This window comes from Barbus barbus, assembly GCF_936440315.1.
Source record: "Barbus barbus genome assembly, chromosome: 16".
NCBI lineage: Eukaryota > Metazoa > Chordata > Actinopteri > Cypriniformes > Cyprinidae > Barbus > Barbus barbus.
This window is the reverse complement of record NC_136744.1, coordinates 1,629,901-1,644,640: the sequence shown is the minus strand read 5'-3', so window position 1 is coordinate 1,644,640 and position 14,740 is coordinate 1,629,901. Positions and strand designations below refer to the sequence as shown.

Here is a 14,740-nt window from a genome sequence, read left to right as displayed (position 1 = left end):
CAGAGTAAGATGTCAGTGCATGTGTGTGTCCAGTGTGATTATAGCTCTGGGGAAGAAGCTGTCCTTGAGTCTATTGGTCCATGCTTTAATGCATCTGTAGCGCCTGCCAGAGGGCAGCAGTTTAAACAGGTGGGAACCAGGGTGAGAGTGGTCTTTTCCAATGTTCTGAGCTCTGCTGAGGCAGCGGGAGTTGTAAAGGTCCTTCAGAGAGGGAAGAGGGCAGCCAATGATCCTCTGCGCGGTGTTAATGATCCGCTGTATTGCCTTTCTCTCTGCCTCAGTACAGCTACAATACCATACTGTGATACAGTATGTCAGCAGGCTCTCCACTGCAGAGCGATAGAAGGTCTCCAGCAGCTTCTCCTTTAGGTTGTTCTTCTTTAACACTCAAGAAGTGAAGGCGCTGCTGTGCCTTCTTGATGATTGCTGTGGTAGCCACCGTAGCCACCAGATCCAGTCCGTATCCAAATCAGATGGTGGATCAGCACCCAGAGACGACCTCTACAGCCCTGAACGTCAGCGGAGACCAGGACACCAAGATGAGTGCCAGAGACAGATCCCCAGTGAGGACCCCCCCACTTAGACGGCCATCAGGAAAGACCACTGGAACCAGTTGAGCCCTTACAATCTGACTTTGCTGCAGTTGGAATTGAACTGCTGGTTCGTTTGGCCAGAGGAGAACTGGTCTCCGACTGAGTCTGGTTTCTCCCAAGGTTTTTTTCTCCATTCTGTCACCGATGGAGTTTTGGTTCCTTGCCGCTGTCGCCTCTGGCTTGATTAGTTGGGGACACTTCATTTCCAGCGATATCGTCGACCTGATTGCAAAGACACTATTTAAACTGAACTGAGCTGGATGATGACATCACTCAATTCAATAATGAAATGCCTTTAACTGAAAATCTTTTTTTTAATCTTTTCATTTTACATTATTGACACACTATTTTCCTTTTTTGATATTGTGCAGTTGCTTTGACACAATTTGCATTGTTAAAAGCGCTATATAAATAAAGGTGACTTGACTTGTGGTGTTGGCTGACCATTTGATTGTGCAGAGGAATTTGAATGTTTGAACCCTCTCTACGCAGTCTCCATTGATGTAGAGGGGAGCGGGGTCTGCCCTGTGCCTTCTAAAGTCAAGGATGATTTCCTTTGTTTTGGTGGTGTTAAGTGTCAGGTTGTTGGCTGAACACCACTCTGACAATCTCAGGATCTCATTTCTATAGGCAGCCTCATCCCCCTTTGAGATTAGGCCCACCACTGTAGTATCATCTGCGAATTTGATGATGTTGTTCTGGTGTTGGACTGGGCGGCAGTTAGGGATGGGTACCGAAACTCGGTATTAAATCGGTCTCGGGGCTAAATTATGAAAGACCGGAGTATCGATAAGCTCTGACGTTATCGGTACTTCTGTCGGTATTGGAGAAATTAAGAAAACACACATACATTTATTGTTGCTCTCTTTCTCTCTCTCTCTATATATATATATATATATATGTCGCCAGCTGTTTTTATGTGCAATAATATTCAAACATTTGTCTATGACGCATTTTTGCTATGCGCAATTCAGAAGCCAGATCGCGCTCACGCGGAGCTTCAGCACACGCAACATGAAAGTCCTGTTTAATTATGATAGAAGAGAGAACCAACTATTCAAACATCTGCTCACACTTTAGGCCTGTGGCTGTTATATTAAGCTAAGTATTTTTTTTTTTTTCGATTTTGGCTTCCAAGGATTATAGCCGCATTTCTTCTAGCACAACTCCCTTCCCTTCATAGCAGCGCGGATTCGTTCCTCCGAATCAAAACGTAACATCTGAATCAGCTCAATCGGTGATTGTTATAAAATGCCGTCTTTACTGTTGCTACATTGCAGGACATATTTGATAGTAAAACGTTGAAAGTACAATCTGCTGTTCCCCAGGCTGAAATGTGTGTGCGCGCGTGTGCCTGCGCGGCGGCGTGCTCCAAAACGGACAAGCAAAGTACACTTTGAGCTTCGGGCGCGTCGAAATAACACACAAAAATATGCCAAAAAATACACACACAATGTGTCAAAATGGCCGGTTATGAGAGTCTTCACTTTTATGTTTTAAGTGGACGAGAACAGCTGGGAGAAAATCCGATGCGTGTCAGTATATTGTCTTAAAGTGTCAGACTGGAGCTTGAGCCATCAATGTTAATCAAAGAACAAAATGCAAAGAGAAAATCACCCACAGCTCTTAATCTGAACAACGTTATAGCTTTAATAAACAAATCTATCAGTACATACAGTGAAAACTATGCAGTGCTCATTTACATTTGATTACTTTTGTAACGATTACTTACCTGAACATTAATATTAGTAGACCTTCATGGAAAAATGAAAGCACTGTTTATTTCATTTCGTTTGTGTGTTTGTTTTATTGTATTTGTCAGTTTGTTTTACTTTGTTTCTTTGTTCATGTTGTTACTGTATCTTATCTTATGTATATAAAACACTAAAAATACCTGCACACTGGTGCATTTACAAATTGATGAAGTGCAGGCATTTTTAGTGTTTTATATACATAAGATAAGATACTGTAAGAATATGAACAAAGAAACAAAGTAAAACAAAAAGTACCGATAAGAATACCGTTAAAGTACCGGATCGATAAGTAGTATCGATAAGAGTAGTAATACCGTTAAAACCTTAACGATACCCATCCCTAGCGGCAGTCATGCATATAGAGAGAGTACAGAATTGGACTCAGCACGCACCCTTGAGGGGAGCCAGCGCTGAGCGTGCGGGTGGAGGAGAGATGGGGAATGAGTTTAACAGTCTGAGGGCGGGTCAGTCAGGAAGTTCCTGATCCAAGTACAGGTGAGTAAGGGGAAGCCCAAATCTGTGAGTTTGCTGAAGAGGATGTCCGGTATGATGGTATTGAAGGCTGAGCTATAATCGATAAAAAGCATCCTCACATAGCTCTCCTGATGTTCCAGATGGCACAGAGCATTGTGGAGAGCTATGGCTATTGCATCCTCAGTCGATCTGTTAGCTCTGTAAGCAAACTGATGTTCATCGAAGGTGGAGGGGAGGCAGGTTTTCAGGTGGTGCAACACCAGCAACCACTCTCGAAGCACTTTGTGATGATCGGTGTGAGGGTGATAGTCATTGAGGCTATCCGTGGCTGATTTCTTTGGTATGGGGATAATTGTGGAAGATTTCAAGCAGGATGGAATTGAGGCTTGTGTCAGAGAGAGGTTGAAGAGGTTTGCGAGGACTCCTGAGAGCTGGTCAGCACATCCCTTGAGCACCTTCCCTGGGATGCCGTCAGGGCCAGCAGCTTTCCGTGTGTTCACTGTTCTGAGCACCCACCTCACTTCATGCTCCTGGACAGTGAGTGGGGGGGTACTGTGGTGGTTTCTGCCAGTGCTATGAGGAATCATTTTCAGAGTCTTGGGGTTTTGATGCCAGAATTTAGATTTTATTATCAGAGACAATAAAACCGAGAGACGCTGCAGCGAAATCTCCCGACTGTCTGTTCATTCGTGCTTAAATACAAGCTCTGCCCCTAAGGCGTGTTCTATACATTTCCTATACCGTTATTGTTGTTAGGAAACAGTCTCCATCTGTTTCCTAGAGCAGACAATAGGCCTCAATTTATGTTACGTTAAAGGAAGAGACCCTATCATGTCAAAACAGGATGTGCAGCTTTACCTTACACCATACGTCTGCACATTCCATTCTTCTGCAGGCCTCTACACATGCAGGCAGATACAATTTTATAATAGTAGCATAACTTGATACATAAATGGCTGTTTTCACATTGATTACACTTGATTCATTTGTATTTTGATTAATAAAACTCTTCGACATTCCCCCCTTTGAGACTTACTAAGTCTCATCTTTATTTGTCTTTCCCAGAGTGCAGTTTCATAATTCAGTCTCATCAGTTATTACTACCTAGTGACCAAATGAAGTCACAGTTTTATCACCAATGACTATATTATGCAACAGCACTCTGGCGGAGCAGCAGGACCAAACCTCTCCCCCACAATTGACTAGGAAGGAGTAAAAGATCCTGTCTCCCTAATCCCTCATTTAAGATAAAACAATGTTATAAGCATGAGCGTGCAATTGGTTCAGCGCTTGCCTGTGGTTGTCACAGTTATGTATACAACAGATATAAAAATTAAAAACATAACACATATAACATCACACAAAAATAGCATAGTTGATCTTCAGCCCAGACACTTTACGCATCGTAGAGGGCCACCCTTGGGCAGAGGTTAGGCTAGCACATTCACCCAGGGTATGGTTCATCTTTATACTTCTTCTTCGTCCTCAGTTGAGGTACTAGAATCTCCATCATTTGACAATGTTTGTGACTTCCAGTTGGGTGCATAAGCCCAGTCCTGGTAGTGTACATTTTGATTACACTTCAAATTCCATTTCTCATCATCTTGACATCTTAGTATTTCCATTTGCCTAGCTGTGGCTTTGACACCTAGTGACCTCAGTATAGGAAGCACACAACAAAAGAGTAATCCTCCTATTAATACTGCAACTCCTAAAAACATTCCTAATTTAGCTAACCATGCTCCCCATGCTCCTAACTTTAGATCAAACCAATCCCACATTTTATTATCTGTCCCAACATTTGCTTTAAGTTTTAACCTTAGGTTTTTTAATTTGATTATTACTTCACTAAAAGCTCCTTTTGAAGCAATATTATTTGGGATATAAGTACTGCATTGTCCCTCAAACATAACACATACTTTTCGTTTTTCAGTTAACAAATAATATAAAGCTATTATATTTCGTTATGTCATTCTGCTTGTTGCATCCAATTATTCTTCTAGAAGTTATAAGGCCTCATCAGTGTAATTAAAAATCTTTGCAGATTGTAATATAAGTAATTGATCCATTCTGTATTTTTATTTTGCGTAATCCAAACAAATATTGATTCAAATCCTGATTTGATTTCATCTCTTGCTTTAAACTCATAAGGTATACCTCTTGGTTGACCAATTGAATCTATATAAACTGCATAAACATCATAGGCTCTTTTAGATCTGGATTTTTCTTAATTTGCTGCTTCCTCTTCTAGAGAGATGTGACTCATTTTATGTGTCACCAAACCCCTAGACATAATCCTGACCATTTTTCTGGTAATGTTGTTAAGAGGCCTTATTCTAATCCACACATGTCTGTCACTGCAATATCGGTGTCATCAAGTTTTATCATTAAATAGTCATCTTTACATCGTGGTGTTTTCCATATTTTGCTTCATTTTTCTTCACATCTTCCTACGTCAATATGTCCCTTCTTCTCATAACATTCAAATTCCTGAAATGCCATTAATTGTATTTTTCCTTTTGGCTTTTGTATTTTCTTTTTCCTTACTATTGGCCATTTACGGGTATGTATTTATTTATCGCCTCTTTCTATTAAGCATTTACCTCCCAGCATAGTGGGACAAGGTGGGTCGCTCAAAGCCACTCAGCTGTAGCTAAATTTGCATTAAATAAATTTGTCATCTTGGTTTGTTTAGGCCTATTTAAAATATTTACAATTATTTCACAAATATTTTAATCTCCAAACTCTTTTAGATAGTTCTGCTTTGCTCTTTTGCTTTGCTAAAATAAAAAGTGTTGGGCTGTGCTCCGCTTTCCTCTTCATACACGGACGGATCATATGAGCATTTTCTGTGCTAAACCCCGTGATGAGCAACACTCTCAGCACGGATTACATTTCATATACTCATCTGTAAATGAAGAAATTAAAACATAAATAGTATTTAGTGAACATTTACAGTTGTACTATAAAGTAAAATGGATATTTTCCTTAAATACTTAATTTCTACCATATTAAACATTTAATTAAGATTAAGCTTACCGTAATGTCATTTGTTTTTTGATCTCAAATATTTTGGTGGGTCTTCAAATAGATTAGCCTATACTTGTTCAGGTGGTTCGTGGAATGGAAAAGTTTGAGAACCTTTGTCTCTTAAACCATTCTATTCTACACCTTGAACTGTGTATGAGTATTGGTACAATATATAAGACTATATATTTGCTTCAAAGCAAACTAAGCAGTTTCCCCCCTTTGTTTTTTTTTTTTTTTTTTTTTTTTCTTGTGTAATTTACCATTTTATACCAGTTATTTTTTTTCTACTTTTTCCCATAAAACATTTGAATTGTTAATTTTTTATAACTGATATTATGATTATTATCTGCAATGTGTCTATTTTATCTACATATTTTTTACTTCTCATCCAATTCTTATTCATTTTGTATTACGTAAAAGCCAATGCCAGATACAAATGAGGGTTTAAAAGTCAATTCTAGGCAAGTCTGGGTGCTGTTGTGTACAGCTTGAGCTTGTAGAATTAGATGCATTAGGCATGTGATGATCATCAGATATCTTTTCTATTTTCTGCTTCTCTGACAAAAAATGTGAGATCCTTGCTTATCTCTTTCATCAGTTTGCACTTCATCTTGTGTCACTGGTCTCTTCTTGTCACTGTTTCCTGAGTTGTCTGCTTGTTGTTTCCTTTACTTTCCACTTCCTCTTTTCCATTTGTTGGCCCACATCTGCTCCAAAGTATTTTATCTTATTAGCCATCTCCCATCAATCATTCCATCTTCACCAGGGTTACTCTTTACGAGTCGTTGCAATGGTCTTTCCCTCGTTGGCAAGGGAGGGTCGTTACTAGCACGCCCTTCACCCCTCACTTCATGCTGTGTGGGGTTGTTGAAGTGGTTCTTATTGGTGGAGCAAACCATTCCCTGGCCTTGACAGAATCGTTGTAATCTGTAAATGGATACCTTCACAGTTTTTGTTAGTGATATCAAGCATGCTCATTTGCTCATCTGGCCAGTCGTCTTGTTTGGTGTGACCTGTGGAAATTTCATGTGGGTTGAGGGCTGTCCTGGCCCCTTTTTAGAGCTCTCACAAACCCAGTTCTGTCAATATACTGAGTATAGGACTAATACCCATTTCCTATAATATAATAAAGAATTTGTTTTTTTGCATCCTTATTATTTTTCAAATGATTTCAAGTTTATTCTCAACAATTTACTAATTCATGTATCTTTTTGTTTATATAGTTCCACTATATCGCTAGATAATTTCCTGTGCCTATCTTGCTCAGTAGCATAGGCATTTTGACCTGGAAAACACTCAACCCACTTTATTTATGTGAACAGTCAGAAAGATAATATTTCATACTTTTGACACAGAATCAGCTCCATCGTGATATGCTGAAAAGAAAGTTAGATGGGGTGGACAGAGCAAGCTTGCTTGCTTTGCCTTCCCATGTATTGCGCTGCGCAAGTGTGGCACTGTTTTTCTTTCTGCCACAATAATGATGACCTAGGTACTGACCAGGAAACTTAACCAAATTCATCCATGGTCATTATTTTACTGGGCAAAATTTGCCCTGTGGGCCCACATATTAAAATTTTCATACAGCTGTTTTGGCAAAATAATTGATTTGCCTCAGTGTCTCGTCAGACACATTCATTCACTCCCCAACACTATCATTCACACTCTTTCACATCCCCCTTATGGCCAAACCTTATTTTTTCTCTGTGTCATCTGATTGTGACCTGAATGGTTTTAGCTGTGGAATGCCATGTATTCTGAATAGGATAAAACAAACTCTTTTTGTTACACTCTACAGAGCGTAGACCTGGTAGCATTCCACATAGTTTCTGAATCTCAAATGCATCTGGACAACATCAGTCACCATAAAGTTTAATTTAACACCATAGTATAAAACCAATTCTTTTTCCTTTAACAAAAATCTAATAGATTAGTTTGTTTAGCATATTTGTCTGCTTTGTGCAATTGAGAGTGCCAATGGTAATTTCTCAAATGTCACTTGTGTGTGTAATTTAAAGTTTAGTCACATACTTTTTGTTATTGCTCATGAGCTACTTTGAGAAGAGGATTGGAGATCTCTGTACAATCTAGGATCCATGGCCATCAACATTTCTATCTTGCTACCCCCAGTGACGACAGCATTTATGATTTCATAATTTTGGATCTGTGGAGTAAATATTTGTATTGTTATTTTATTCAATCCTAGTAAATTACCTTTAAACAAAATGGAGTGACCAGTATTTTTTTTTTTTCAGCTATATTTTTCCTAGTAGACATTTTGTCTACCCTTTTTGATGCTAATTTTTTTTTTTTGTTGTTGATTTTTCTTTTTTCTTTTCCCCAAAGAGTTCAGTATTGTTTTCAATATTCAGTTATGCATTTCCCCCTTAGTTGGTTAATGAAATAGCCCTCACTATGCCAAATCCAGCTCCATTTTTATCTGATTGGTGAGTCAAGCACCCACTTCTGTCTGTCAAAATTCCTTTTTCAAGACATAAGTCTGGACTGGTACCTACTGAAAAGCAGATAGAGATTGTTAGTTAAAACACAGAATTCAGAAGAGAACTGCTGGGAGACCAGTGAATAATCAAGATTAATACAACTAATAAAATAATTAACACAATTTGAAGCAGTCTCTATAGTGATCAAATAAATATGCAGCATCTGTGCACACAAAGGGAAGGGATGGAAGTGCTTCTGGTTAGATCATCAGTCTGTTGAAGCTGTTTAGCTGTTGCAATGGGTCGTCAGTCTGTGATGGCACTCAAAGGTCTAATGTTGTGGTGTATGGTCTCCGTTGTTTCTCTGCCTCTTCCTCATTCTGGCTTTTGATTGATCCTGCCAGTTTTGCATTTCAGGATGTTCTCATTACTCTTAGGAAAAGTCTCAAGTGAAAGATTCACCTTTTCCTGCTTTAAGTCAGCCTTTCTCCATGTTGACGTGTGCCCTCCTCTTTCAGGAGGGAGTTGACAATCCATCAGCCCCTCACTCTTCTTCTCTCTGCAGCTGAGTCTTTGCTTCTTCGCCACATAGTTACACAGACTCCAGTTCTTTGCTTCCCTTTGTCAAGGCTCTGTTCCAGAAGCCATCTGAAATTTTAACACTCAGAGACTGCATTAATCAAATTGAACCTTTATAAACTCTGACTAAATTGTGTCTGAGCAATCAGCTCTTTATCTAATTTTCACTTTTCAACCATCTCTTTCAATGGTTCCTTAATAAAAAGGTTAAATAAAAATAAATAAATAAAATAAATGAAAAAGGTCATTTGGTTAAAAACAGCAGTTCCCTTATTCTATTTTAGTCAAGCAAGTTCTTCATTGCAGAAAACAGCAAGCAGTTTTTTCTTTGCAACCAGCAGAAAGCAGCTACCTTTATTATCTAAGAATACTACAATAAAACAAAAATAATCCTTCCTTCTACAACAGCATGACATGCGTATGGTAAAACTAAAGACTTCAATCATAATTTTTCTTCTATAATTGCATATATGGTTCAGAATAATCTAGTAATGGTGAATATATTTTCCCAACCAAAATAAAGTAATTCCTTTTATTTTATTTTATTATTTAATCAACAAGTTCCATTTTTACTGTAAAATGTCCTATAGCTTTTGAATCTAAATTTCTATGTATTTGGTCACCCAATCTTGCTCTCATTCAACATTTCACTACACAAGTTATCTTTAGTTAACTCAAAACCAAATCTTTGAAACTCTGTAATAGATTTACTTTCACACTGTCTCCCAGGGATAACAAGATACAAATTTTAGACGTCTTCAGATATCAGATATAAAGTTTTAAGTTTAATGGTTTAGAATACAACTCTTCTTTTTTTTTTTTTGTTTCTTTGTCTTCCTCTTTTAGAATTTTTCTTGCCTGTTTTATACTTTTCAATGAGTTTTCTCCTTCCTTTTTGAACAAGGCTAGCACTTCCCTCTCTTTATCCCGTTTTGCTTCTCTTTTTTCTCTCTTTTTACTATTGCCTTTAGTTTTATGATTTTTTTATCAGAGTGTCCATTTCCTCACACAATGATACATCAAATGTCCCTTCCTTTGGCCATTTTGTCATTTGTTTGGTTCTCAGCTGCCATTTGTTAGAGAGCTTGTGTATCAGCTCTTTACACACTGGATATTTTAATCCAAGTATTTACACCGGAGTGGCTGCCATCATTTTTCCTATAATATGAAAATCCTATATTTAAAGCTCAATCTATATTTTATACAACAATTCAATTTATTATTTTTTCAAATAATATATTCTCCACCCTTCTTAAATGATTATTTGATCACTTTCTTCTATTTCCTTCAGTATCATGCATTTTTAGGCCTGGTAAATATTATAACCCTTGCACATTTTCAATATAGAGTGACTTCATACTATACATTTTTTTTCATACTATTTTTTATCACTTAGTGTCCAAAAGTGCCAACCAATCACTTAGACATTCTTTGTTTCTGTTCTAAAAATCCTTTTATAAACAATTCAAATTAGATGTTAATTATTAACATAGAACATATACCTCTATTTTATTCTACTGTCTGAACAGCATTAGTCTTTTAAAGTTTCCTAAATATTCTCCCTATCTTAATCCCACAACATAACCATTCAAATGTGTACGAAAAGCTACAATGCCAATCTTGATCCAATCTTTATTAAAACAATTCTCCTAAACACACTCACTCCATCTAGTCCCTTTATTTATAGGGCTCATATATTCATTCATATATTCTCTTTCCTAGCGTAACACCAGCCGCGCCCATCTCTGCTGCCTGACCACACTCACGTGAAGGTCCAGGAGGGGTGCACGGCTTTTGTCCACCAAATTCAGAGCTTATTTTCTCATACAGCCACACTTATAGTCACAAATACACTAAGACAGACACAGATAATGACACATACATTAGAATACACTACGCTTACACTCTTCCTGAGCGACCTGTCAGATACTTCCTCTTTCACTGATACACTTCCTCAACACAATAAAAAAGTAGAATCCTGCAGGAATTTTTGCCTACCCGTACAGACCTCTATATATTTTATTACATATAGAGCGGTATCCGCAGGACTTTGCGCGCTTTCCTATACTTTATCTGCTTAACGTTTAATGTTATCCATCAAAGGCCCACTTAACACTAAACACAGACCACTGCATGCAATGTATATCTGCTTAACGTTTACGTCATCCATCAAAGGCCCACTTGACAGTAAACACAGATTTTTGCATGCACAATCTGCCCTAATTCACTGCTATCCATCAAAGGCCCTCTTAACAGTAAAACAGATCTGTGCATGCAATTATTTATTCTGGAATCAAAACCCCCCTTTCTTTCTTTTTGTTCTTTAAATTTGGAAGAGCAATTTTTAAGAGTTTTTACCACCAAGGGCAAACTGGCAAACAACACAAACTAATTATATAAGCATAAACTGCCTACCTTTTTAGTGGCCACTTAATTTGTGTTGCTCGTCAAGTAAGCCCAAACGTGGTCTTTCACCCTCTGCTCCTTTCCATCCTGTTCGTGACGCCAATTTGTGGTGGTTTCTGCCAGTGCTATGAGGAATCATTTTCAGAGTCTTGGGGTTTTGATGCCAGAATTTAGATTTTATTATCAGAGACAATAAAACCGAGAGACGCTGCAGCGAAATCTCCCGACTGTCTGTTCATTCGTGCTTAAATACAAGCTCTGCCCCTAAGGCGTGTTCTATACATTTCCTATACCGTTATTGTTGTTAGGAAACAGTCTCCATCTGTTTCCTAGAGCAGACAATAGGCCTCAATTTATGTTACGTTACAGGAAGAGACCCTATCATGTCAAAACAGGATGTGCAGCTTTACCTTACACCATACGTCTGCACATTCCATTCTTCTGCAGGCCTCTACACATGCAGGCAGATACAATTTTATAATAGTAGCATAACTTGATACATAAATGGCTGTTTTCACATTGATTACACTTGATTCATTTGTATTTTGATTAATAAAACTCTTCGACAGTACCAGGGTCTGATGTAGGCTGAGGTGGTGTGGTTTTTTGCAGCTGTGGTGTGTCAAAATGAGCAAAAAAGCAGTTCAGTTCCTCTGCCAGTGGAGCCGAGCTGTTTCCAGCTGCACAGCTGCTGCCTCTGAAGTTTGTTAGGTGCTGGAATCCCTGCCATACCTGTCGTGGTTTGCCGTCTGTGAAGTGATCTTCTACCTTATTTTTGTAGTCCCTCTTTGCATCCTTAATTCCTCTCTTCAGGTTGGCTCTGGCAGCACTGTAAAGAGCTCTATCACCTGACCTGAAGGCAGCTTTCTGGTCTTTAAGGAGCTTGTGGACTTGGCTGGTCATCCAAGGCTTCTGGTTTGGAAAAACCCGGATGATTTTATTCACTGTGACGTTGTCCATGCAGTACTTGATTTAGGCCAGTACCTCCTCAGTGTGAACAGCCAGGTCATGATGTTTAAAGACTTCCCAGTAAGTATGTGTAAAACAGTCCTGGAACTGAGAGAGTGCATATTCGGGCCATATAGAAACAATCTGTGTGAGTGGTGTTGTTCTTCTTCTGAGGGAAATATATGCTGGAGTAAGAAGCAGAGAGAGGTGGTCTGAGTTGCCTAGGTGAGGGAGAGGAATAGCTCTATATGCATGTTTAATGTTGGTGTACACACGTGTTATCCCTTCTGGTTGGGAATTTAACATGTTGGAAGAAGTGTGGAAGTGCTGTTTTCAAATCTGCCTGGTTAAAATCTCCAGTTATAATGTGTACTCCACAGTTGGAATGAGCACACAGCTGTTTATTTATGGCATCTAGCAAGAGAGCGAGAGCTGTGCTAACATTAGCGTCGGGTGGTATGTAAACAGCGGTGACAATCACTACTGTTAGCTCTCGCGGTAAAAAAGAACGGTCGGCATTTAACAGTCATGAATTCCAGTTCCGGAGAGCAGTGGCTATCTAGGATTATACTGTTGTTTGACCAGTCATTGTGCACAAATATACACACACCACCCCCTCTGCTCTTACCAGAGTCGTTGTTTCTGTCCCAGCGGTGTAAAGTGTGACCCGCCAGCTGCACTGCTGCGTCGGGGATCCTTGGGTGAAGCCAGGTCTCAAATACTATCATAATGTAGCAGTCGCGGATGTAGTGGTTCCCGGCGATGTAAAGCTCCAGTTCGTCCATTTTGTGAGCCATGGATCTTGCATTGGTGAGAAACATACTTGGTAGAGGAGGCTTATGTGGTTGTTTTCTGAGTCTCGCCAGAAGGCCGGCCCGGCAGCCCCGCTTTTGTTTCCTTTCCCGATGTCGTCTGCATCGTCTGCCAGGGCTGACAACAATCCACGGAGATCCCGGTGGTCTGGTGATGTCCTTTGGGATATTGTGTGTGCGATAAAAGTCATGTGTGACTGTGATCTTGTGTTGAAATCCAATGTCTAATAAGTCCTGACGGCTGTAATTATGCTTCACAGAAACAACAAACAAAAAACATACGAGAAAACAAACAAAAGTGCCCCAAATCGAAAGCTATAAGCCGCTGCGTCCGTACACGCCACCATCTATTTTTTGTCAAACAACAAAAAGGACTTCCTGTGGATTTCCGTCAAAATAAAAGCTTGAAATGGCTTTTATTTTATTAAGAATTTATTATTATTTTTTTTAACAGGCATTGTTTGCGCAAAATAAAAATAATAATCTAAATAATCACATGATGAAATTCAAAATATCGGTCGCAATATTGTTGGAAAAAAAAAATCAGAGTCCTAAAAATGAATCGCCATTCAGATCGACATTCTACTACACATGTCTGACCGCCTACTTCATTCATTCCATAGGTAAAGTGTACAGATAGGTTTGTGCGTATTTGTGAGTCAAGGCCGCGGAATGACAGTCTCAAAAGAATCCGCAAATACAAAAGCACGTATTTATAGACATTCTTAAGGCAGAACACTAATTCAAAGGACTCGCAATTTGTTGTGCATGAAATAACGGGTACAACAGTATTTGAGGATCATTCTGTGAGCAAAGAAACAATAATGCCTTCGCTTAGATTGCATGTGCGCGCGTGTGGATCTCTCGTGTGCATTTGTGTATCGGATGGATGTTAGAAAGAGAATGCTATTTGAGTATTTAAAAATAAAAGGACAGAATTTGAAATCTGAGACCTTGATTTATATGAAAAGTAACAAAGCACAAAGCTTACTGTCATTTATTGGATGGGAGACGCGCTACAATGTTCTGTTCATTAACTGAAAACAGGCTAGACTAATCAATATCGTTTCACAAAAATCTATATTTTTTACCCAGCCCTAGTTTCTATACTGACAAGCAGCAGCAATATATTGTCTGTTTGTGAAGAGTTAAAGGGATCGTTCAGCCAAAAATGATGATTCTGTCATCAGTGACTCGTCCTCATGTTGTTCCAGTGAGTTTCTCTCTTCTGCTGAACACAACAGAACATGGGCAATCAAACAGTTGATGGTCCCCATTGACTTCCATAGTCTTTTTACCATACTGTGGAAGTTAATGGCTACCAGCAAGTGTTTGGTTTCCCACATACTTCAAAAAATATATTCTTATGTGTTGAAAAGAAGAAAGAAAATCATGATGATGAGTAAATGATGACAGAATGATGATTTTGGGCTAAACTATCCCTTTAACCATGTCAGTGTGACAACTATCAGTAATTTTGCTGCTACAATAACCATTATGAATTGAAGAAAACCTGCTTGTTTTCATAATTCTCAATAGCACTACATAACCAATTAATACCTCAAATTAATAAACTACACAACTACTGAAAGTATATCCAACTTTACCTCCATACATACAGTATATTCACAAAAGTGATACATACTACACAGGCAATCTCAACTGCATGATTTCGTATTTCATCTCAACATGTAAACTATAAT

General features: G+C 38.7%; 1 protein-coding gene across 10 annotated transcripts in view; it reads right to left on the bottom strand.

Moving 5' to 3' along the window:
• The window catches only part of LOC306882059 (protein phosphatase 1 regulatory subunit 21-like), a 54,600-nt gene that overhangs the window by 4,012 nt on the left and 35,848 nt on the right, over positions 1-14,740 (bottom strand). The gene's annotated exons all lie outside the window — the stretch shown is intronic.